This window comes from Columba livia, chromosome 3 (genome assembly GCF_036013475.1).
Source record: "Columba livia isolate bColLiv1 breed racing homer chromosome 3, bColLiv1.pat.W.v2, whole genome shotgun sequence".
Taxonomy (NCBI): Eukaryota; Metazoa; Chordata; class Aves; order Columbiformes; family Columbidae; genus Columba; species Columba livia.
Genome location: NC_088604.1, coordinates 17,672,370 through 17,698,993, shown reverse-complemented (window position 1 = coordinate 17,698,993; position 26,624 = coordinate 17,672,370). Strand labels below are relative to the sequence as shown.

Below are 26,624 nucleotides of genomic sequence, written 5' to 3'. Positions count from 1 at the left end.
TATGTTAACAGGCTGGAACCTCAAAGAGATATTTCACCTTTTGTATTTGATTAACACTAACTATTTTATTCTCTGTAGGTTCTTGTCCCATTGTGTTTACCAATACTGATAATCTTCCATTACGATTGTGATGGGACTAATCTCTATGGTATTTGATAGGCTTATGTTCTTCCTGTAGAATGGTTTTATGCAAACAGACCATTTAAAGCATGCTGTCAGTATCCTTCTCTCCTCTCTCATCTTCCATGTTCTGTCTCTTCATACTCATAAAAAATAAATACAGAAATCGTTTCTCAGCTGGGCATGTCTTCCAGTATTCTGTGGGTGTTGACATTAAATACACACGACATCATATGATTCAGAAAGTATCAACTAAAATAAACAATGTAAACTGCACATTCAAACTATCCATGTGAAAAAGTATTTTCTTAGTAGAAATGCTTTGTGTGAAACTGATCATTGCAAGACATGAAAGACTTAGATTACATTCTAAGATGATCTTGCGTTAAATCATAAGACTGCAAGTACTTTGTAGACTTAACAAATTATTAATGTTATATACAAATATCAGTTCTTCTGCTTCAAAAATGCAAACAAATGTAGGGTGCCAAAGGCAGCTGTCTCCCAACACATGATAATACTACACACAGGTTTAGGGAAAAAATTAAAAATAACATTGAACTGAAACAGCCAAGGGAATTTAGGTAAGCAGAACGTAATTACCCAAGCTGGAATTTGGCCAAGACACTGGGGCTAACACTCTTTCCTTTTTGAAAAGTGCCAGGAGATCTTTAATGAGAACAAGTACCCAGGGATCTCTAATGAGAACAAGGTCAGGACCTTCATTTGATATCTCAGCTGAAACATAGCAATCTCAGCAGCACCATACTACCTAACACAAGGCTGGGGCATAAGTTCATATCTGACTCAGAAAGAAGAGTGACACCAACAGTATCACTACCACCTTCACTCATATCTTGCTCTCCATGGGTTTCTCCCACTCCACAGCTTACCAAAGCACTGTTTGTCAGGTAGAGCATAGAAAGACCGGTATTTCTTTTAAAATGAATTGACTCAGCCATCATTGCTCCTATTTGGTATTTTCTGCTGGATAAATCTGTCAGTGAGGGCTGGCTGACTATGAATGGTGAGCTAACCAAGGACAGTAAAGTGGAGTCTTCTCTTGACATGAGAGAACATAATTATGACCAGAAACACAAAAGCAGAAAGTGTACCATTCTAGTAATTTTAATCACTTGCATTTGTTAGCAGAAGACCTTAAAATAGTTTTTTCACGGCAGTTTTAGATTTTTGAAGAATCTTTTCTATCTAGTAAAACATTTTAACACGTCTCTTGTCAGTGCAAATTGTCTGACCTTTCCAGTTCTTTGGGTTATAAAGGTGAGAATTCAGCTATTTCCATGGTTCAGGTATGACATATTATACACTATTTGCATAATTTTCAAATGCTACTGAATTCAAACCCCATGTGCTAGTAAACATCCAGTTCTCAGAGGCTCTGAGCACACTCAGATTCTGTTTATTCCAGTTGGTTTCTACTGATGTCACATGATCACATTCTAAAAATGTCCTTGGCAGGATTAGTCCCCAAGCCGAAACGAACTGATTTAAAGACACTTCAATAGTACTTGCAAGGGCAGCAAATATAATCACAGGCAGTTGCTCTCTTATTTGTCTTCCATTTATTCCTACTAGGTCAACAACGAGCACAGCTGGTCCCAGATGGTTCATGGCTTGCACAGCCAGAGAACACTGTCCTGGTTGGATTGATAAAAAAATTCCAGTAATATGGGTGGCAAAGTGTGTCCTTACCCTCCAAACACTACAGGTATCACCACAAATAAAAAGGCTTAATTAAGTTTATTAAACTATCCTGTTTCTTACTCTTTTCTGCTTACCATCTAAATACCTGTGAGCTGATCCTCAACACCAAAGAGAAGTATCCGTGACGTTTCTGCACCAAATGGAAATTCAGCTTTCCTCGGCTGGACAAGCCACACTGCCCACACGCTCTGTGGAGTTCACAAGTGCATCAGTCTGTTGATGGAGTTAATGCACTGTATTATAACAGTGTAACAGCAGACTTCAGCTTTGACTTCTCCCCATGCTTATTGGATCCTAAAGATTCTATTTCTGCATGATTTAAATTACACACTACCTTCCTTTAGACTAACTTCTTTGGCCATAGGGTCTTCCCTTGAGAAAAAAATACAAAGCAATGAAGAGTCAGGAAATGCAAGTCAACCAGATCTTTCTTGGCATAACACAATGATTCTGAGGAGCACGCATCAGGAGCACAAAATAATTTGTGCAGTGTGTATGGTACTTACGCTAAACACTTGGTTTGACAGAGGAACCCGAGAGAATGATTCATCTCGAAGGTGTCATTTGCTATAATATTTGCAATTATTATATTTTATCTGACATCTTGATGACTATGACATACCTTAACCTACCTGGTAAAGAGCAATTACAAATAGTTTTGAAAAATCAGGACTCCAAAGGTTTCAACACAAAGGGGTTCAAGTGAGATCCTCCACTAGATGTGCAAAGTGCTTCGTATGGCAAGAAACCAGCACCTGACACGGAGATAATAGGACATGCGAAAGACCACACTGCCACATTGTTACTTCCTCTTCACCTGATTGCAAAAGATGGGACCACATAGAATCATGTAGTCATAGAATAGTTCGGGTTGGAAAGGACCTTCAAAGGTCATCTAGTCCAACCACACTGCCATTAGCAGGGACATCTTCAACTAGATCAGGTTGCTCAGAGCCCTGTCCAGCCTGGCCTTGAGTGTTTCCAGGGACGGGGCATCTACCACCTCTCTGGGCAACATCATGTGGCTGGTTGGAGTGGGAGGGAGTTCAGGCTCCCCCACCCACCTTTCCCCGTGTAAATCTGCTCCAGTGTGAACAAGGTCCTTTGCCCAAAGTTCAGGGGGCAGTTCACTGAAGTCAGGCAACTGTCGGGAAATTTATGTGACTTCATTTGCCATACCTGAATTTTGAGCAATTAAACTTTGTTATTTGCTCTTTTCATCCACAGTCTATATACATGTATGCACATATGTCCAGTTTAACAAGAAGGATGTCAATGGAAGTCTAAGCATCTAGATATTTCAATGTCTCAATGTTCAGATTATTCAATCCTTTTTCACATTGCACTGTGTACCCATACAGACATTAGATATATTACATTCAGCCCATAATAGCATGAAGCTCTTGGCCAGGGCAGCACCCTTAACTGAGAACCTGTCAGTGACTGAACAAGTACTTGGATGTCTGACTGTTACAGCTGACTTCATTAACAGTGTCAGAGGTTTTCATTTGCAAAACAACATCCCTCATAAAGGCATTTATATTCTCAGCTTGCACCTGAGTAGGTTTAGATAGATAATAGATTATATATATAAGTGTATATTTGTACTTTCCAAACGCATGTGAAAGTTAAACCTAAAAATATTAAATGTCCTTGTTTGAATAAGCAAAGAAAATTCCAAGGGCGTCAGGAGTAATGAGGGAGCTGAAGGAGCCAAAATGCGCACTGAAGGAGATGAGGAAATCAAATAGTTTCTCCTATACCTGCACACACACATGCACATGCAAAAAAAAAAAAAAAAAAAAAAAAAAGAAAAAGAAAAAGGTTACCTATAAAGGACACCACCCCTTTCCCTGGGCTGAGGTGCAGCAGTTACAGTTAATTGCCCAACCAAGAACATTCAGAACACAGGAAGGTCCATGTATCCCTTGGGAGGACAAGACCTCATCACTGCCCATTCCCTCAGCTCCTCTTTCAGTGAGGTGATGGGATGAATCCTGCCTTTCAGCTCATCAGCCTCCTGTGGTCAAATGCTTGCCATGATTCACTTGCTTGTGCCTAACATCTGCAGGTGATCCCTCTCACCCAGGTTTTGGATAAGTGCAAGAAAACTTAGTTTCCAAGACCTGAGGCAGTAACCCAGCATGGCCAAGATGTCAGAAGATATAGCCACTAATAAAAGTCTACATTCAGTCTCTCCCAGAACGTAAGCAGAAATCCAACAAGGAACTGTCAATCTATGGTAAACCAGGATGCTGAACAGACAGCAGCACACAGTGTGTCCAGCCTTGGGCTGGGTTCAGAGCAAGTTCACACTCCCCATAATATTGGCTTCACCTCATTCTTCTACAACTTCTGTACAAACTGGCTGACCGGATTTAAGAACAAACAATGTATGATTTACCTGCCCTCATACACACAAGACTAGTGATCAACAAGCCCCAGAAGGACTGGGTCTGTTTCTGATATCCCATAACATATTGGCATGAGTATCTGAAGTTTGCTAATAATTTCTTGCCATAATTTCTTGGTTCTCCAAAATTAGGTTTGAAGTCCTGTAAGAAAAAGGTGCAATAGCCCATTGCTGTGAAAAGATGAGGACAAAACTAACATTTCAGAGCCTTCTAAAAGACTTAGTTGTGGCAATTTACGAAGGGTTAAAGGAAAAGAGAGTTTGTGGTTTACGAGCATTGCCTCAACCATTCTTTGTCAAGATACTGACTAAGCCTCAATATGATAGAAAAGAAACTGAAGAGGTCTTTGCTTGGCAGTGGGTCGAGAACAGCTGTGAAAATAAATGATGACTAGAGAGAGAGAGAAAATATATGAGGTACCAGTATGCCTTACTATACTTTTAAATTTATGCTGCAGATGGTGGAGTGTTTTTGAATCTCAGCACTCTGAAATAACTAACCTGGCAGGTGCACACCTGGTGGACTTCTGAGGGGAGAGATCCAACCATTATTATCACAGAAGATCCAGTTGTTAAAGCTGAAGAACTGCACAGCCATGCAGATTTTAGTGGTTCGTGGGGTTTTTTTAGCTGCATGCCAAATCTATGTATCAAACCACAGGCATAAGCATTCATGCACACATATACACATACATGTCCATTTTCATGTGCATTTCATGTGAATATACATTTGTGAGTATCCAGAGTTAAGGACAGATTACAGCATTCCAAGCATTTTTTAATTTTTATTTCACTGTTTTCAACTATTATTATCAGAAGCACTGATAACAGAAAGGAGGTTCTACCTCTAGTTACAAAAAAAATAAAAATAACCCTCAACCGATGTGATTCTTTTCAACATCTGCCTCTTTTCTTTCATAGAAAGCATGCATGAATAATCAGACCACAGTGCTGCTGTTAATTGTAAAAATCATTAGTAAACTTCCAGGTGCTGTTTACTATATAACCATTGTAATTTTCTATCCTAAAATCAGCATCTCACCAACATCATTGTCTGCCCTGGGGCATGGGGATTGTGCAGCTTTTACATTGTCAAAGGCAGTTGCAACCCCATTTGCTAGCAATGAAAGAAATGGATCCACACCTGCAGTGTTTGAGGCAATAATTCCTAATATTAGCCAGACCTCATGAGGAGAGGGCTTTTTTGCCAATCCTTTATGATTCAACACTTTACAATCCATTTGAAATCATTTAAATATTCTTTTATTTTGTTACTCCTACCCCATGTTTATTCTTCCCTCAATTTCTCCCTCCTCCTGAAACAAACATATGAATAACAGGTAGGCACTATACTGTACCATACCTATGCAGTTAAAGAAACTGAAGAATTAAAAACCACTTATTATTTTAGAGTATGAATTATTAGACCTATCCAAGAAAAGGGCGAGGAAATATTCTACAATACAGTATGACTAAGTACAGATGAAATCCAAATCTCTCTTGGAAATAACACCTGGTTTCTACCCAAGAAAAAGATATTTCAAAGTAAGAATTGAATGTCTGGGCCAGAACAAACTGTATCTCATAAGCCAAACTACAGATAGCAAGACCTCAGCTGGTTCAAATCAGAATATCTTCCCTGACTTCAAGAGGGTTGCACCTGTTTGCACCTACCTGGGCTCTGCTCTTCTGTATTCTCAGCTGTAACATACCAGCCTTCCACAAGTCTCTGGCCCTCTCAAAAATTACTTTGGAACTGATAGATTTTTCTGTGTCTCTGAAATGCCTCCTGAATTGCCGACTTCAGTCTCCCCAGGAGACCCTGCTCAGAACAATTCATTCAAAGAGAATTCAAACCATCTCAACCATAATGTGGTTTCTGAGAAAATTCAGATGATGCTGGCTGCCAATGCAGAATTTACTAGAGATCTAATAGAATGAATTTCATCTTCGGCATCATGTACATAGCATTACCAGGTTCAAATTAATACTAAACAACCACCACAGTTATTTTTGACATAGCACACTCCTGATGGGATCAGCTCTGAGTAGCTGTTCCTAAATACAAATTTATGACTTGTCACATAGTCAAGAGGAGAAGAGCCACTTGAATACACTAATTAGATACAGCGTAAGAATAACATATGATGTAGAAAACCCCTACTTGTGTGAGCTGGCTTAGAAGCCAGTCAAAAAACACTGGGGAGGAATAAAGGTCACAGCACTGCAGCCCAAGGAAGACTATGGAGGCCCTGGCTTTTCTAGTGGTGGGTCACCCAAAACCTTTTGGGATCTCTGAGAACTGGTAAACTCAGCTAATCTGAACAGAAGAGAGACTGAGAAAACCAGAGGAGCTTTTCAGCAACAGTAAGAGGGGAGAAGGCCAATAAGGATGTATTGTTGGAGCTTCATTCAGCATAGTGTGCTTTAGAAACAGCACTGTTCATCAAAGCATTTAAGTATTTATTTAATGGCTAGTGCTTGATTAAGATCAAGTCACTGGCACATAAATCCTGCCAGACTTTAAGGCTGACACACTCAGTAGTGCTTTACTGAACTGGGGCCCAAGCAATACTGACCCAATTAGGAAGCAATTTTTAAAACTCTAAAATACATCAGTGTCTTTGTAACAGATTGTACTCTCTTTCACAATGAAGAAGGTTCTGCATTTTCACCAGAGAAACAATGAATTGTCTGGCAACATTTTCATCATGAACAGACATTTTCTAAGACATTTGGGTTTTGCCTTTCAAGAATTCATCCACATAAAGTTTCTTCTGATAACAAGGAGAGCTGATAATATAAATATGTGCTTTAAAAGTACTTTTTAATTTTTTAGATTTTTTCATAATATACTATCTAAAGGATATGACTAAAATGCACAATAGCTATCATTGAGGACAGTGTTTCCACACTTCTCAGTGTTGACCTGTTTCTACTTTAGGAATTTCTGAAGCCTTCACAGGACACTTCAAAAATTTTAACAAAAAGTCAGAGTTGATTCAGTGTTTTTAAACAGATTTAGGTCCTGAATCATGTTAAGGCAAAGACCAAGTATTTTTCCCTACTTTTACCTCTTAGTCAACAGTAAAATGCCTTGAAACACAGGCTGAACTCATTTGGAAAGGCCAAAGAACCCTGTGCATCTCTGAAGGCTTTAATCCGACTTCTCAAACTGTTAGTCTGATCAATAGGTTTGATTCAGACCCACTGGGTCTTCAGATAAACTTTTTTGGAATAGACTGGCTATTGTGCTCACCTTTAATACTGACTGTGTTTTGCATCACCAGAAATGTATTTAAAATCTGCTCCATATATAATATGGTATTTACAATAAGTAATATACAGTATCATTTCCCTCCTTGGCTTCCACATAGCATTGTTCCAGATACTCGACTGGAAGTTTTTAGTGGGTTTAATTTTCATAACTCTATGAAGTTTGTTCCAAGATTTCCAGGTGTGTCTGATCACTGAGTTATTTGTCTCTAAATCTTTCAGGGTGAATTCTTGGTAGGTGCCAACCTTGCATGTGTCTGTTAATTGATGCTCTGTTTTCACCCATGGCAATTGCACTTCATCAGCCTGCCAGACTCTGAAAGCTTGAGCCAAATTAAAAGCCCACTGCTAGAGCTTTACATTTGGTAATTTTAAACCTCCATATTTAAGGTTGGCAAAATGTTTTGTACTTCCCATCTTCAGCCTATGCTTTGGAGAGAGAAAATGGATATGGCCTTAGTCACTTGCATATAAGCTGTGTATTAGCAGTCTTGGAAATGCATAACTAATTTGTGGAGCTGAAATGATTTGAAATGTGAACTTGAATGGATCCTGGTGCCTAACATCTCCTTTTATATTATGATTTCTATTTATAAGTCTAAAGATTGTAAAGTTTCTTTCTGAAAGCATTTTCCTATATTCCACGTGTTAAAAGAAGCTGAAGGGGTCATATACTATGCTTGACAGAATTTTGACTTCAGGCACTTTATGCGGTAGCTTGATACCTGGGTGAAATCAAATACCACTTTCAGATAGTAGAAATGTATGCAAGTACATGGCCACATCTTCACCACTCAGCAAAGCTAGCTTCCTTAATGAGATCTGATTTTGTTTTAGACTTCTTTTGCTATATCATACTCTGTAGATTGTTGTATATTGTGAAGTCACCATATGTAAAAGACAGCAATTATTTTACCTTAATATGTATGGGAAAACATCTTGATCCAAGCCAACGCTAACTTGATTTTATTCCTATGTGGATAAAAGCTCAGGAAAAAGCATATATTTGGTTGCATCTTCTAGCCTTCATCCATCAGACATCACTTCCCCTGCTAATCCTGGAAAAGGTCATTGCCTGTTGGTGTGTGGGTGGTACAGGGATATAAATATTACTACTAATAATAAATGCATGACACTTCTATATCACACAAGCAATCATCCAATAAAATTCTGTCAGGGCCCTGTGGGTACCACCGGCACTGACTGTCCCTGGCCAGCCCTTCTGAGACTTCACCCTACCATGCCCACGGTTCAGGGCCCCATTGCAACCACTCTGGGGCCATCAGTCCCTTCTCCAGTGATGGTGGAGCAGGGCTGGTCTGCAGCCCCGTCCCTGCCCGCATCTCATCCTGCTCCTGGCTGGAGCCCCTGGTTCTGCCCTGGCCTCAGAACATCACTTGCCATGTTGGGATCGGTCAATGGACCCCATTACCAGCCCCCTGAGACTGTGCCTTATGGGTGAGGGCACAGCCAGTGCTGGGCCACCCTCCGCTCCGGCTCCATAACCCCAAGGGAGCCTCCAGCCCATGCTGCTCCCTCACGTAACTGTGCAATATACAATGGGGATTTAATTTATTGGTTTCCTGAAGTGATCCTACAAATAAGAAAACATACCTGCGTTACCAAGCAGCTCCACCAAGGATTACACTATTCTGTCTATTCTGTGGAGAAGAGTTTCTTGGGAAATTGGGCCATTTTTATTTTTTTTTTTTTTAAAGTTCTATTTTCAATCCACTGAGAAACTGGTAACGACACACTCTGGAGGCTGAACATGTTTACAAATGGTTTCGCATCAGTTTTAAGACTAAATTCTGGAAGGGATAGATGAATATTCCTTTTTCGTATGTTACGAAAATAGCAATGACCTGATTCAGCCCACCTAATGAGACCTGAATAACTTCATTAGGAATGCAGCAGCATTAGACCTCCCTACAGTCATTTAAGACAGCCCCAAAAAGCACTTCTTAGGGCAACTGAACTTGTTTTCCATAGGGACTGGGTTTTGCAGGGTGAAAGCTATGTCCCTCCGTACTGTAGCCACTACCGTAATTGCCGCTCACTGCAGAAAGAAGGTGTCCCCAGGTCCAGCTGGTGGCGAGGCAACTGGGCATGTACACCCAGCAGGCACATAGGCACAGAGACATATGGCCAGCCATGTGGATCAGCACAGAGAACAATGTCACAACAACAATACCCACGCAAGCATACACACCACTCAACAAATGCAAACAGCACAGAGGTTAGTCCTGTTCCTCCTCTCCAGCTATCAGGGGTGAAATCCACTGGTGGAATAGGTACACACATAGTTTGGGTCTCCCCAGTAGACATTCTTAGGCAGTCACCAGCATCGGGATCTGTGAGCCACTTGGGCTGACAACCTCTCACTCCAGTGGCTGGCTCTGAGACCTTTCCAACCCATCAGCCAGTCCAACCACGTTTGCTGGTTGTCACATTCACAAACTTAAAATACAGAGCTCAACCACACAGACCATAGCTATAAACAAGATTTAATAAGGTTATATGACAGACAGCAGCGCACAAACAAGATTCATTCAAATACACTGACCAGCCATCCATTTACCCTCAGCCAGCCCCTTTTATCTTCAATTTTCCCATGCTTATTGGTCTCCAGTCCACCTTGATCCTTCCCTTTCACCATTTCATAGAATCATAGAATGTCCTGAGTTGGAAAGGACCCACAAGGATCATTGAATCATACTCCTGTCCCTGCATAGGACAACCCCAAAATTCATCCCATGTTGTCCAATCACTTCTTGAATACTGTCAGGCTTGGAGCCATGACTGCCTCCCTGAGGGGCCTGTTCCAGTGCTCCACCACCCTCTGGGTGAAGAACCTTTTCCTAATGTCCAGCCTAAACATCCCTTGGCACATCTGCCTGCCATTCCCTCGACTTTTATCATTGGTCGGAGAGAGAAGAGAAGGACTTTTGGTCCTTCGCCTAACCAATCCATAATAAATCTTGTAGTCACTTAAAACATCCTGTTGTGTTTTGAGCAATCCCAAAATTCTCTTCCCTCTACAACCCATAATAAGCCTAGGCCCCTTTAGGCAATGACGCTCTTTAGCTTGCATGGCACTGCAGGGAGACAGTGCCTCTTACTGGCTCAGCTCAGCATTTTCTGGTGGGTTTCACACCAGGGACAATGGTCTCACCATTCTCCTTGGATGTTGTTAGGAAAAGCTAGAGTTTACATACGTTCAGAGGAGGAATGGCTGAACTAATGAAGGATCAATTCATCAGAGACTAGCATATATATCCAGCTCAGGAAGCCCCTGAGCTGCAAGTGATTGAAGGTTAGAAGAATACTAAAAGGAAACATCCTATATAGTGCTTTAGTCCTTAAACTCTTTCCTTTACTTGGTTGTTGTCCTAAACAAGACATTGGGGATAGGCATCTTTAGTCTTCTCCAGGATTGCCATTCTTACAGGGCACCACTCCAGCCTTAAGGGCAATGTAGATCTGTCCCCTTCCGACACAAAGGAAAGACTTGGCTGCCATTGTAATGAGCATTCATCCCTGTCATGTATTTCTCTACTTTAGCCCTGTTTCATGAGGTAATATCTCAAATGTCTAGCCCAAATGAAATTACAGAATGGCAGGAAGGAGAAAGGTGTCATTTATCACACGAAGATACTGGCAGAAGAAGGAGGAACAGTGAGTCAGAGGGCAGGTAAGAAGCATAATTTGATTTGGGAAACATTTCCCATGTTGCAGATTTAAGATCAATCAGTACAAGCTCTCATTTTTGTGAACTAAAGTGTAAGAATGGATCTCTGGCACAACATTTGCCATATTTTTTTGCAAAGCTCATTTTAGCGTTCTTTTATCTGAGGACAGACCAATGCAATACACAAAACAAGGCAGAGCAGAACAGGGAAGGTGAGTTACTCTGCAGCCCCTAGATCTGTTATCACAAGCTGTTTCTTCCTTTAGCATCTCCGCTGTGCCCTTCTCCATAAAGTATTATGTTTTTGCTCTGAATTAAACGTGAACTATTTACTGTTTAATATGAGGGGGATTTTTACAGATTATTTAAGGCACAATTTCTGTTTATGGTCCCAGAGTATACTCTAATCACCTTTGTTTACCTCATATTCCTTTCCTAATTAACTGACAACCTATTAGCATACTTTTTTTTTATCCCAGGAGTATTAATTATACATAATTTATATCATAAGCATTTATTCCGTATCAGTTGGCTGAATAAAACATTTACCTGTTTATAGCTACTTGAGGTTAACACTTTTATACAAAAAACTCACCTGAGACTTTCAATCAAATTATCAGATTTTTAATTTTCTGTTACATAATGATACTGTATTAGTCATTGTAGTATTTTATTCCACTCTAGGCTAAACAATCATTTAGTGGAGCAGAGTGTTGGCAGCATTAATTAACCAATGATACATGCTCAGTTGAACAATAAGCTGCAAATAATAAAAATGCAAGATGAGATAATGTATAGACCTTCTGTGTTAATTGTATGCTGGAGAGCAGTACTAAACCCTGCCCTCAACTGTACACATGTAGCTCACTGAGTGATGCATCTGAGGGCGGGCTCTGGCTGACAAGGAAGGACTGAACATGTCACTCTCAGGCTGCAAAATACATCATGCGGATTTTATCTTCGCCCACTAACGTTCAGCCATTTCTGAATGCAAGCTGCAGAGGAACCAGGTGGGAAAATGGGCTATTCTATCACCTCAGGAAAATAAGTTGATAAAGACACCATGGCAAGGAGCTTTGCATAAACACAGAAGAAAAACAAACAACAGCCCACAAGTGAAGTAAGCTTGATAGCTTTAGCTTAGGACAATGTGCTCTTACAGGACTTGCGTCAATTAGTTTATCTTAAGCCGTATCATGTCTCATTTGTCCTGTTTGCCTCTTTTTTTGCCTTTTACCCCTCATCCTTCTATTTTCCTCTGAAAAGAGGAATTATTAATGTTCCATTGTTATTTTCATAAACTGTCTTTTTTCTATTTGAGCTTTATTTTCCATTCCCCTTCCACCCCTGTAGCACTGTGACTTTCACCCTCTGTCTCCAATACATTTCTCACTGTATCTCCTGGTTCTTTCTCTTATTCTCTTTGTTCCTGGTCTTCTCTCATATCATCGTCCATATATTGGCCTCTCTCTCACCATAGTTCTCTATTTACTTAGCTCTTACTTCATTTACTATTCATTATTCCCCTGTTCTTTGTATTAATACAACCATTCTGCCTTAGAACTCTGGCCATGGAGCAGGCTTCATTGTACCAGGCACTATAGAAACACAAAGCAAACCATGTATCTCTGACCCAAGCAGCCAGATACAAGAGAAGAAACTAGGGGAGATGATTGCTATATCAAAAGAAAACCTTCCTCTTTCACCCCTGCATATAGATCATTCAATGTACTTTAGAAGGGGGAGAATAAGGACAATGTTGTTAAACAGAAGCAATCAGGGTTGGAAGGACACGAGCATTTGGAAAAAAAAATCGAGAATAACACAAAAGAAAAGCTGAAAAATGTGGGCCAGAAATTTTCATGATGGGAGATCTTTAAGGGCAAGAAGCATGTAGGAGGATATTGAAAAGACCATACAACACACGACACACACTTAAAATGACAAATACAATGACTCATAATGACCAGTTCTGTCTTGGGGTTAGGATTCATCTGACCAAGTTAGATATCTAAAATCTGAGTTAGTTTCTTTGTTCTTTCTATAGTCAACCAACAAAGGGAGCTTCTGGATTGCCATACATCACTAAACTAAATGTCTAAAATAACCAAGGTTGATTACATCTTAAAAATGTGTCCACATTTCCTTTTTGGCTGAAAATGAGCCTGACTACCTCAAATATTGACTCTGTGGAAACTCAAAGCTACGCAAGAGGGATCCTGCAGGCATGCCCATCCTTGATAGCAAACTGTCCTGAGTCCTAATTTTGTGCTTTGTGCTCCTATGAGCCCAGCAGCAGAAAGCCAAGGCTTTGCTGGGCCACCCCGGTGCTGGAGGCCTGTGGGAGCCCTCTGACCATGCACCTAATCTGGTGTTAACAGCAACTCAGGGCTCTGTCATGATTTCCCCCTCCTCCTTCAGGCAGCATCATGACTTTGGGCTCCCAGAAGCAAGGCCAGGTCAAGAGGCCCATTTATCTTTTTTATTTTGTCTCAAATCTCATTGCTTTCTTTTGTTACATACAAGATTTGCTGATTTGGAGTACCCTACCCTGCTATGGCTGGCCTCTTGATTGGGGATACTATTTTTAATTTGATTGAGAATTCACACAGTGCTCCAAACATAACCTACATAAACCTCTAGGTTTGTCAGGAGCAGAGCTATTCTGACATTATTAGACATTGTCTGGTTTTTGTTAGCAGGATCTAATACCATCAGTACATGACACTTCTGCGTGATGCCCTCAGCTGTTACGAGAAGGTGAAGACTTTGGAACACCCTCCTCCCAATCACTTCTATGACACTTTTTTTTTCTTCTTAATACCAGTTTGCTTCTTTCTTTCCTAGTACCAGTACCAGTTTTCTATAGACAAAATTAAGTAGGCTACCTCCTGGCCATTAGCAACTGGTGGTGAGACATTTAAAGTATTTGAAGCAAGAGAGTTTCTTTACTTCCACAGATTGGTTCAAGACTCTGATCTCCAGAATGCCAGAGGTCTCTGGGAATGACTGAAGGGCTCTTTGTGGGAGGTGTTTGGCTTGTTGTCGCAAGTAGTCTGCACTGAATTAAATCTTTTCCACTCCTACTTCCTTGTAGAAAAGAAAGTAATTACTGTGGCTGGAGACACTGTCCATGGACAGGATTTGTTCAGACAGACTATCTTCATTGTTGTCACCCCTCCCTTCAGGATGGTCTTCCTGTTTTCCTTGATGTTTTTCTCTTTTTTAACATTTGAAAAGGATCACTAAACTTTTACAGAGGTTCAAAAATCTGTCTGAATCAAATTCTCCTGTCTATAGTCAGTAGAGAGACAGCTTGTGAATGAGATAACAGAAGGGAGAAGGAAATATGCCTTAATAAAGGTATGCAAACAGTTATAATGACCTGCTTTGATAGCTGCTGTTTGTTGCCGTTTGCTGCTGAAACAGACTGCAGAGGCCACCAGAAGATGAGAAGAACATCTCTTACCTCTCATAGCCTGTTCAAACAACAACCTAGATAGAGATGCCTGCTCCACAAACTCCTCTCCCTCTTCTTCCATCAGACAATGGGTTCATTTCTGACTTCATGGCTTCCAAGCTGTGCTGTGTACCACCAGCAGGCTATGAGCTTGTGGTAATGATCAGCAGAAGCCTGGTGAAGCATAATAATCAGCCATACCAGGTCACCTTTGTGTTCAGTAAAATCATAGATCAATAGGATACATGGTAGCCCACAGAAATGGCCAATGGTTGGCAGAAATGCTTCTTGATTCATCATAAATGTTGAGGGTTGAATAGCAGCTTTGTGGGCCAAAAATTGAGAAATTCTGTTTCAAGCTACACAACAGTTTTAAATTGCACCCGATATCACATCAAATCCCAATTTATCACTTAGCAGGTTTGATGCCTGCATCTTTTTAGCACTGTCTCTGCTTACTTTGTTGGTGACAATAAGGCTTCCAGGGCTTTTCACTCCTCTTATTTCTTCTGATGAGCTGAGGTTTTATTTCTTCTGCTGTAGCAACAATGTCTTTGAAGAAGGAGCCACTGGGCAAATGTGCTGAAAACACTGAGGCTGCAGTGTTGCCACTCATGACACAATCTGGCTTTTGAATAGTTTTGATACAACTAAAGAAGCCACACAGTGTCCTTGATCCCAGACAGAGTTCAAAATACCGTAGTTAGAATAATGCCTTCTGCTTGTGAATCTACTACATTTAATGCATAAAATGATTTAAAGACCACTGACACACAGTGTTGGCAGTTTATGCCCATATGCTTAGTATTTTACAGTCACTCTTAAGGCGGCTTTGGAACCATGCTTTTACAAATCTGTCTCTCAGAAGTAGTGAAGATAGTACTTAAACACACAGAGCAGAGCATCCTTCTTTCAAAAGGAAGCCACAAGGACAACTTTTCCAATTTCACCTTGCTCTACAGCCTGGCATTTAGATGGCTTGATTTTTTTTTTTTTTTTTACTGAAGTACATGGAGTGCTGAGAATTGAAAAATTCCTAAGCAGTTTTAGGTGGGATATTTAGTTTTTGGAGCCACTACCTATCAGTGCTGATTGAAAGATCGCAAAGTTCTCTGCCCCTCAGTGAGTTCTGGTCCTCTTTAAAAATGGAGATAGATTATTTGAGATCTGGTCTTTACTTTCCTGGGTCCAAAGTCTCCCTCCCAGAAACGGAGCAAACGCTGTCCCGGGTCACTGCACGGCCGTCCCAGACGCTGCAGCGGCCGCGGGGCTGCCCGGGCGCCGCGGGTGTCCCCGCCCGGCGCCGCGGGTGTTCCCGCCCCGCGCGGAGGCGGCCGCGCAGGGTCCTCAGCTGGGCCAGGGCTTGGCCGGACCCTGGGCCGGCAGGCGGGCCCGGGGTGGCAGGCGGCCCCGCCAGCTGGGCCGGCGGGCAGGCTGCCCGGCCGCTCCCCGCCGCTGGCCGCCCGCCGCTACCGCCTGCCAAACCCAGCTGGCGAGGAAGGCTGTTCGCCACGCCAGGGGCCCGGCCCGCCCCGGCCCCGCAGCGCCCCGGCCCCTCTTCTCCGCGCTATCCCGTCGGGGCTGCCCCTCGCTGTCACCCTCGGGCAGAGCCTGGTCACTGGTTCCGCAAGCCTATCTCCTTTCCTGCTGCTCGCCTCCCGCGGGAAACTTCACACGTCTTATGTTACAGAATAAGCCATGGGGAAACTGTCCTGTGGGGGAAAATACCTCAGTTTATTTATCTCTCCGACATTGAATATCTTGTAAAAAGTAAGAGGATGAGGCTGGGGAATGTGCCTCTTGGTCATCACGTCTGTTCAAACACTGTGACTGTGCTTCGTAATACAAAACTCTTAAATTATGCTTTCAACCTTCAGAGCCCAGATATGGAGGAACACCAAACTGTTGGTCATTTCTTTCATTACAGACAGTTCTTCAGCAGATTACGGCACTTGTGTTAGTCTGTGCTCAGCTGCACTTGGACACGTTGTGTTTTGTGCTATCAGAGCAAAAAGCTCAAATGATTTCAGAAAAAACAAACAAACAAACAAACAAATAACATAGAAGGACCTGCTGAAAGAAGAAAATCCACACCTTAAATAAGAGAGTTTGCTCCCTGAGAAGGCAGTGCCTCTGTCCCAGCCCGTAGTACATCAGAAACCTGCATTGGTGCAGATTAATGTGCCCCCGTTTCCATTCAGGCAACACAGACACAAAATATAGGAATTACTTGCTTCCCATTTTGAGTGCTCCCTAAAGTTCTGTGTAGTAAAACAAATATTTATGTTCCAGAATAAAAGCCAAATTTCGAATAGCATCTTACAAATTAACGTCTTTCAGAATCACAGCACAATATTAATTAACTCAGACTATCTTTAATGCTGGGATATGCCATTATATGGAGTATTGAAATATCTGGGTGTTCTGATTGTATTTTATGACTGAAATAACTTTATTGGTTTAAATATTAAAATCAGTTTCACTTAAAATGCCCAGAGAAAGCATTTAATTCCTTTTGCCTTAAGAAACTAAACTCTGCCAAATCAGTATTTAGGGTACAAAGTATAGAGGGAAACCTGTCTTATGTGACCAAGAAATAAAAACAGCAGTTGTCACAGGAAATGATCAGTTAATAAGGGGCTGTCCACAAAACATATGCAGCAAATTGAAATGTCTTCGTAAGTCACAAGAGTGTTGTGCAATTCATGAATTTACTATGAATACTGAAATATTTGTCATCTCTCTTGAAAAAGTAACTCCTGAAGTAACACTGCTTAAGTGGGAATATCAGTTTCCAAGATAAAACCCTCACCCTTCTAGCCCTCACAGCTGTGGCAAACAGGTTGAATCATATCACAAAAATAAGTCAGAAAATATATATTTTTTTTAAAAAGTATGCCACACTTTTAAAGTTTCATGATGGCTGAGGGCTTGAGGTTGATGATATTACATAATCCCAGCATCTGATAACGTTATTTCCTTAGGAAATGCTGTAGGGCATTGCAAAAATATAACAGAGTGCCCGGTCTCATTATAAATAACCTGTTAGGGCATTTATGAAAGAAGGATCACAGACTCAACAATCACAATATAGAGAAAGGTCATGCTAATCCATAGCACACTGACTTTTCAGGAGAAAACATATGTTCTACTATGTTATATAGGCTGTAGAGGAGATGAAGCTATTTAAGGACCTCAGCTTATTCTTTGACTGTTCAATGGACTATGAAATCTGTATATTTCAGTAATAGCTGGGGACTTAAGGTACTGCATGCTCAGAACCTCCAGTTCTGGCAAACAGCTTCCAATGAAAAATGGAAGCAGGAAATGTTGAAGCTTCCTCTATGTCCACCTGAGGACCTAGAGGTCCTGTTCCCTCACCTTTTATTATTATTTTTTATCTTTTTTAATCGCCTTTTAGGCTAGACAGGAGGAAGAATTCTTTTGCAATGAGGGCGGTAAAACAGTGGAACATGTTGCCCAGAGAGGTGATGGATGCCCCATCCCTGGAGACATTCAAGGCCAGGGTGGACAGGGGTCTGAGCAGACTGATCTGGTTGAAGATGTCCCTGCTTATGGCAGGGGGGTTGGACTTGACCTTTGAAGGTCCCTTCCAACCCAAATTAGTTTATGGTTCTATAATTCTATGATATTTTTGTCCATTCTTCCTTCCTCTCCCAGATTTCATCGTCTTCTTCCTCTCTTGATCTCTGCTTTCCATTCTTATATTTGCATTAAATAGCAGTTCACAAGTCATTTGGTGAATTGTTTTAAATTTCCCCAGCCCAAAAACAGCTCTTCTCTTACCACTAGCTGCCTCCAGGAGCTGGCAGCAGAGCAATCTAGATGAAACAGTTGCTTTCAGATATGCCCTTTTGGATTCTGTTCATGCAGGAAGGGAATCCCAATAGCCACTCTGGAAACTCTGTGGACCTTTCCAACTCCCAATGAAATCTATGAAGAGACCTCTAAGCATAATCCATCAGAAATTCATGTTAGCAGCTGCTGGACCACAAATGTTTGGCTGCTCTACAGACCACATATGGTAGCTGATGCTTTGATAATGAGTGAGAGATCTCTTGTCCACGTCAGCTGTACAAAGCTTAATTATATTTCACCTTGCCCCTTTCCCAGAAATAGGTCAGCTGCATGGAAGATAAACTAATATCTCAGGACAAATGATGATGGAAGAGCATTTACTCATTGCATATATTACTAGAAAAAAGGAGAAAAATTCCATTTGTAACCATCTGCTTTTCCTAATATTACCTCTTCTATTGAATAATGATAGGCAAAGGTGTATCTTTCCACCAGGGTTTTTGTTGGTTTTGTTTGTTTGTTTGTTTTGTTTTGTTTGGGTTTTTTTTTGGTTTTTCAGCATTCTCTGAGTAATATGTATTTTTGTGTTGTTCGAACATATTTTTGTGTTTCTTGAAAAGTCACACAATTTACACCAGGAATTTCTGCCTATCCTGATTTCTGTTCCAGAACCGCTTAAACTGAGAGAGCTGAGTACATTCCTTTGTATGAATGTATATGAAGCTAAACTGGGGTATTATGAAAAACAGTTCACAAAGCCAGTAGAAAGCTATATATAAAATGATATTCTCATTTCAGATGAAGCCTGAGACAAAAAGGATATAGGTAAACACAGCTGCAACATTTTTAGGCATATAATCAAAGGCACAAAAAAATATTGGAAAACTATGTTAATTATTGTAATTAAATTGTGAACAGTATTGATAGAAAAATATCTTTAAAGCATGTAAAATCAAAATGAATCTTTTAACATATGGGAATTTATTCTAGAGGAAAGATATGCCAGAACAAAAGTACCATTACCTGCTTGCTGCTTGCTGCTCGTAGAAGTTGAAACTTAAGAGAGAAGCAAGAAATGGAAGAAATGTTCTTCAGTTCTGGTTCACTGAATTCCCTAGTTTATAAAGAAATAGGAATCTAGCATCAAAACAGTAACAAAGGGGATTTTAAAACACTCTGTGTTAAGACATTTCCCCCTCTATCTGCAACTCCAGTGTTATTCCCTTCTTTTATGGTTTTGCTGTATCTTTGTCTTTCCTCCCTCATCAGTCTTTTGAGTCTGATCTTATTCCCTGTAGACATTTTCTCATTTTCTCACTGTGAATGTCACAGAAAGTGAGTGCACACTCCGCTTTCAGCTGCACTTGTTTCCATTGGGCTTGAGCACAAGTGTAAAATTGTATTTGTCAGCGGAAGACTGTGAAGTTCCCTGTGCAGCCTAGCAAGATCTCCCCAGATGGATTCACATTCAGAGTAGAAGCCAAACTAGACAGTTTGGTCTTCCAAAAGATGCCATTACTCTGCAGGCAGCCTAGGGCAACCAGGTGTCTGAAGGAGGTCTCCATCAGCTTTTGGTTATTCCATGGAAGGCAACTGAGGCCCCCAACAGAACTTTCCACACTGCTTTGGTCTTTCTCAGGTTCATGTGTTTTTTTTTCTTTGTTGTTTTTTTTGTTTGTTTGGTTGGTTGGTTTTTTTTTAATAGATGTCACCAATAGTTTGCTCTGGAGCCCTTCTATTCGACAGGGTCCTCCATGCTGGCCAGGAAGCCTCAGTCCTCAGTGCTCCTTAGTCCAGCATAAGGTGTGAGTTATTTGCTCTGGAGAGTCAGGCTTCAGAGAAGGATGTGAGAAGGCACTGATAGCTCCACAGATCTGAATAGCTACCAGGTAACTGTTTGGAGAGATGGGCTTTTTGTGTTTTTCTATTCAGAAACTATTTTTCTCAATTTATCTTTTGGAGAAAGAGCTGACATTTTCCTTCCACTGAGAAACATTTAATTTTAAGGTCATTTACACATAATATTTTGCTTTTGCATTGCTTCGAACAGAATGATTTCCCATTAAGACAAAGCAAGGATGAGCAGACTGCGGCCACTGAACAGAGTGTGTTGGCAGAGCAGAGCAGCAGTATAATGACATTAAGACTTAGATTTTTAAAGCATTCAAAAAATAAATTAAATTACAAAAGAAAGAAAAAGTCTAAAATTGTCTGAGTAGCACAGAGTCACTTGGAGGTCCTTCACAAATGCAGAACAATTGGCTTCACCTGCAGCCCTTAACTGCTCCAGCTGGTCATTACCTGACCGCTAAAGCCCTTTGGACGAGTTTATGTTTAAATAATCCACATCCAGGCACTGTCTTACACCTTACACCTCCTTAGTGGGCTACAGTGCAAATGTGTGGTACAATTAATTAACACTGGGACCAAAACCAGAGTCTCCAGCTTCCAAAACAAATGCTCAGCCATGTAGCCAAAAGCACAGCTCCAATGGCATAAGCCAATTTACTCTCTGTTTTATTAAACTTTCACAGTGTTTAGAATCGCTAAGTCACCGTGGGTCTGGCATTCATGTGATGAATTTTAGTGAGCATTTCCTTACCCACCCAAATGTAATTGTAAGCCTGTATTGCTAATTCCTCTTTCTGTCTGAGGTGTTTGTGTTTTATTGCAAATCATACATAACGCTGTGAAATTTGGCAACATACGTAACAGTGCCTGAGCCCAACTGAGACATGTGTCTGCCTGTACATGGTTGTGTGTCTCCTCTCCTTCTAAAAGTTTGAAAATTATTTTTGTTCTGTGTGTTTCTCATGGCACTGCCTTGCACTCTTAAAGCGTAGCCGTCCAGCTGCAGACAGCTGAACTCAGCTTAGCGTTGTAGCCATGATTCACCCTCATTTGCTTGGAGTCATCTGAAAGTTAAGTTTCAAACATGGACAGATTGTCTGGATTTCCTATATATTCAACAGACTGATGCTATCACCTCTAAAAGGCAGTTTGTCCTGCCCTAAGCTTAACGGTCAAAGAGAGAGTTGTTTGCTCTGATTTGGCCCATCTCTTTCTGCTGAGCATTGAAGTCTGGACACCACTACCTTACAAATAAATAGTTTTTTCAGGTAGCATGAATCACCTGAGAGGCATCTCATCCTTACTTCCTGTTTGGCTTCCAAATAATATCTCCAGTTTGTAATTTCATATTAATTTCCCTTCTATAAATAGGGAGAGATCGAAGAAGTTAAGTGCATTTCAGGACATAATTTCAATTATGTTCAAACACTATATACAATTTAAGGAGAACAACCACAGATAAATTCTAGAGGAAAGGAAAAATCTACTTTTTTTAAGTTTCTATAGATGTTCTTTACAAAAGCAAATTTTATTTAAATACTACTTGGATTCCACATGGCCAGAGGTAAGACCTAGTTGTTGGCTTCTCTTAGCTCTTCCTGTTCCCTCAATAGGAGGGGAAAAGAATTGTTCTGTTGAGACTTCTTTTCTCTATTTTTCTACCTTCTTGCCAGAAGCAACAGTAAAGAGCATTTTTAAAAAAGAACTAAGGAACTTACATGTTTAAATTGATCAAAAGAGTGTTTGTAGCAAGGTGAGAACTCAACATTGTGAGAGGAATTAGTTTTCAATATCAGCCTAGTCACCCTGAGCTCCCTTTGTATACTTCTAGTAGAGAGAAATGGGCACTTTTATAGTGTGATTGATCTGATATCCTATAGACTGAGATGAAACCTAGGCCTTGAAGGGCCAGTTTCTCTCTCTCAATGGCAAAGGAAGCTTGTGATGGCTAAATCAGTTATAAAGATCTTAAACACACAGAGCACCTTTTCATCCAATGAGTCTGGGGGCCATGGGGAAGGATCAATGTGTTTCATATTTAACCACTTCCTAAATGGATTAAGGCAAATGAAAATAATAGTAGCCACACCAAGGGTTTTCTAGAATGGCCACTGTGATTTAAGTTTCCACTGTTCCTAAATAACCATTCAGCTCACCAGACATCAGTGTCTGTGTTAGGTTGAGCTGAATGTTTTTTTGTACTTCATTGGTTAAATAGCTATATAGGCTGCATTGCCATTATTGTTCAGATCACACGCACCCCATCCCCCGTGGGAGCTCAGACACCTGCCTCACGTGTGGACAGTGCACTGAAGGGAATCGATCTGAAGCCAACCATGTATTATTGTTAAATGTTCAAATTTTGCAGCACATAATCGTGATCTCAACAGGCCAAGAAGACTACTTGTTATCTGGGATTACCTAATATCATTTCTTATCAGTTCATCTATATCAAGAACATTGCAAGGTGCAGTTTTCTGTTTATGATAAACAGATTAAAACGATAGCAATTTTTTTACCAGGCATGAGCTGATTCTCTGAACGTTTTAAATCATGCTACCTTCCTAAAGCACTAGCCCTTTAAAGAACCCTTTCTAGACTTGTAAAGCAAAGATATTACTCTTATTTTTATATTATTTATATTTAGAATTTTACAGGCTATTGAAATAACATAATTTGGAAATAACTGCGGTTAGCTGGCATAGTGCAATAATTCCATTTTAGTTCAATTCTAGCCTCTACTTGTTTATAAAGCATCTTGTTTTAACTTCTGTTCCTTTCTAGATACAGTTATCACTTCAGATCTTCTACTTTGTTTCAAAACAATCTTGAGCAAACAGAGGTTATTTTTTTGTCCTGCTTTTCTATTGGTAGCTGTAGGTGACTGATAGTAAACCAAATTATTGTCCATTATCTGTCCTCACCTAAGCCAGATCTTGTGCTTGCCCCATTCTGACAGAAAAGCAAGATCTGAGTCTCTGTTTCTGCTGTAAAACTTTCCAAGTGCACTGTCTTGACTTATGAATAAGACTTGGCTTTCTCTTTTAAGTAGTTCTACCATGCCATCTTTGACAGTATTTACATATGTTACTGAATGTTTCTTTATAATAGTCACAAGAAAAGGGTATTAAAATGTTCCTAATAGAAGGCATCTTTGCTAATAGAGGTTGCCTGTTGCTCTACACTGACAAACTTGGTTTATGATAATAACTTCTGATAGGAAATGTTTCAAAGTTTCTCTGGCACCTATAATGCATGTTTAATTCAAATGCCCCCATCATTAAAACTGCTTTGATGGTATTCCTGGAAGTTGTGTTAGGGTACCTGTGGAAAGCACGGGAGAGGGGAGGAGGACGAGGAGAGAGCTGTCTGGATTTCTAGCTTACAGCCACCCTAGAGCTCTAAAAACATCTACCAGTGTCCACATTTCTTGAGAACATGAGACACTCTTGGAGCAAGTAGAGGCCGTTTGGCTCATCATGTCTCAATTCCTTTTCCATCTACACCATGATGTCTTCTAATTGTTTCTTTAATGACCTCTGTGTTTTTGCCTTAACTGTCTTGCCTAGTAAGCCGTTCCACACATTTATGATTCGCTGCTTGAAAAAATGCTTCCTGACATCTGTTCTGAATTTGTTTTTCTTTAATTTTCATTTATGCCCTCTCGTTCTATCATCTGTGTTGGGCTGAAAATAGGAACCCATGTTGACATTTTCTGAACCATTTAAATTTTATGTTCTTTAATTAAACTCTCCCTTTCAACTAGATGGAAGTCTTATTTGGTAGCAAAGAATATAATACTGTATTTTAAACAAAATATTAATTCTATAAATTTAAAAAAAATATTTATATGTATATTTACTATTCCATAAGTCAGTTCATTAATGTCTCCTAAAGAGAAAATTTCAACATTTACTAAGGTTCACTCATGAAGAGGGCATGAAATGCACTAAAACCACTAAAAAGTCCCAGGATCTAATTTTTTTTTCTGGTTTTGCCTATGATGTCCTTTTATTTTCTGGTTTTATTCTTCATTAGATGTCCTAAAGTTATATGCATCTTTGGAACTAGAGTTTTCCCTTTGTCAGATTTTCACATAAAAAATCCAAATTTAAAAAAATGCTAAACCTTTTACCTTTTCAAGATTAAATTTTTTTAAAGATATCTCAGTTTGGACTGCCACAGATTGGAACATTCTCCCAGTCCCTTTTGAAAGAAGGAAATAACTACATTTTAGTTTGAGAGCTATCAGTAACTTAAATCATGATGGTTTTGTTGACATTAGTGGGTCATTCCAAGCTCAAGATCTTTACTCTGTATGCTTCTCTGATTGGTGAGAGCTGTGAATTTATTTAGGATCATGTTGTTCAGTGTATTTTCTTTTTTCTGTTAATCCCTCCTCTTTTCTTTCACTCATTACTTTTACCCCTTTGCTTTTGCAAAACAACGACCAAAGTGTCATGATGACCCAAATGCTGCAAAGTTTCACTCACCACAGCCAAAAGCAGTATTAGCTCTGGAAGTTTAGTTTCACAGTATCACAGTATGTTTGGGATTGGAAGGGACCTCAAAAGATCATCTAGTCCAATCCCCCGTTCATTTGATGTAACTAATGAACAAATTTCTCGTCAGTTCTTCCACTTGGTATCCCCAGGAAAACTTTTCATGCCATAGGTCATGAGAAGCATTGCCTGTTCTGTTATAGCTGGTGTGCAAGTGGCCTCCTTGGGAAGGACCAAAACAATAACCCCAACTATAGTGTGAAAAAATGTAGATGAATGTGATGAAAGTCCTCTCCTGGCACTCAGTGGCATTTTGATACCTCTGAATGCTGTTATATTAAATCACAGAATCATAAAATCATTTCATTTGGAAGACACCCTAAGGATCATCAAGTCCAATCATAACCTAAGTCCAGCACTAAATCATGTCCCTAAGAACCTCATTTAAATACCTTTTAAACACCTCCAGGGATGGTGACTCCCTGGGCAGCCTGTTCCAGTGCTTTACAACCTTTTCTGTGAAGAATTTTTTCCTAATATCAAATCGAAACCTCCCCTGGTGCAATTTGAGGCCATTTCCTCTTGTCCTATCACTTGCTACTTGGGAAAAGAGACCAACACCCTCCATGCTACAAACTCCTTTCAGATAGTTGTAGACAGCAATGAGGTCTCCCCTCAGCCTCGTTTTCTCCAGGCTGAACAGCCCCAGTTCCTTCAGCCGCTCCTCATCAGACTTGTGCTCCAGGCCCCTCACGAGCTTTGTCTCCCTTCTCTGCACTCTCTCTAGTATCTCAATGTCTTTCCTATAGTGAAGGGCTCAAATAAGAGGCAATACACTACTAGATAGATTCCATAGCAAAAATCATACTTGTTAGAGGCACAGCTATTTTTATAAGCACATTAACTACAGAAAGAAGAAAAGAAGGAAAAAAAAAAAAAAAGATTGTTAAGCTTCAAAACAACTGAATGAGGAATTTGACCATTCTGATTTTTGTTTTTTTTCTCTTACTGGTCACCCAAAGCCAATTTTAAATCCCAAAATCCCATACATATAGGTAATATTTCTAGATATTTCTGAATATGTAGTTGATTTGTCAGAGAGGACGGAGCACTGGAACAGGCTGCCCATGGAGGCTGTGGAGTCTCCTTCTCTGGAGACATTCAAAACCTGCCTGGATGCCTTCCTGTGTAACTTCATCTAGGTGTTTCTGCTCTGGCAGGGGGATTGGACTAGGTGATCTTTCAAAGTCCCTTTCAAACCCTAACATTCTGTGATTCTGTGAATCAGGTCCTGGCATTTCCCAGCAGCATCTTCTGTATGCAGTATAGAAAAGGACCCCTTCTTCTTTCTACACAGATTATAAGTAGCCTAGAAGACAAAGGACAAAGGATGTGCCATTTGCTGTGACCTGAGGGCTATAGGTGAGAAAAAGCGCAAACTCTAACCCCTCCAACTAATTTAAGCAACAACTTTTTTCTGCTCCACTTTAGAACCTTGCTGCTTAGCTCTTTGCATTCTTCTGCCAAATTCTTATTATCTTTCTTTTTCACCTTCTTACCAATATTCTGATTTTTTCTGCCAATGTTCTAAATATGTGCTCTGATGAGGTCATGTATTATTACCCAAGCAGATAATAGAGCCCAGGAGTCTTGGTGTGCCATGTCTGAGTGCCATATATCCTCCAGAATTTTGCAGTTTCTACTGCTTTTGAGGCCAAGTGCCTCAACTGAGCCTCTATCAGTGGTATTTAGAGCAGTTTCAGAAAC

The 26,624-nt window shown here is 40.4% G+C and overlaps 1 long non-coding RNA gene across 1 annotated transcript in view; it reads right to left on the bottom strand.

The window, feature by feature from the left end:
- LOC110362143 (uncharacterized) overlaps positions 1–26,624 on the bottom strand; it is a 295,772-nt gene that overhangs the window by 121,578 nt on the left and 147,570 nt on the right. The window lies entirely within an intron of this gene.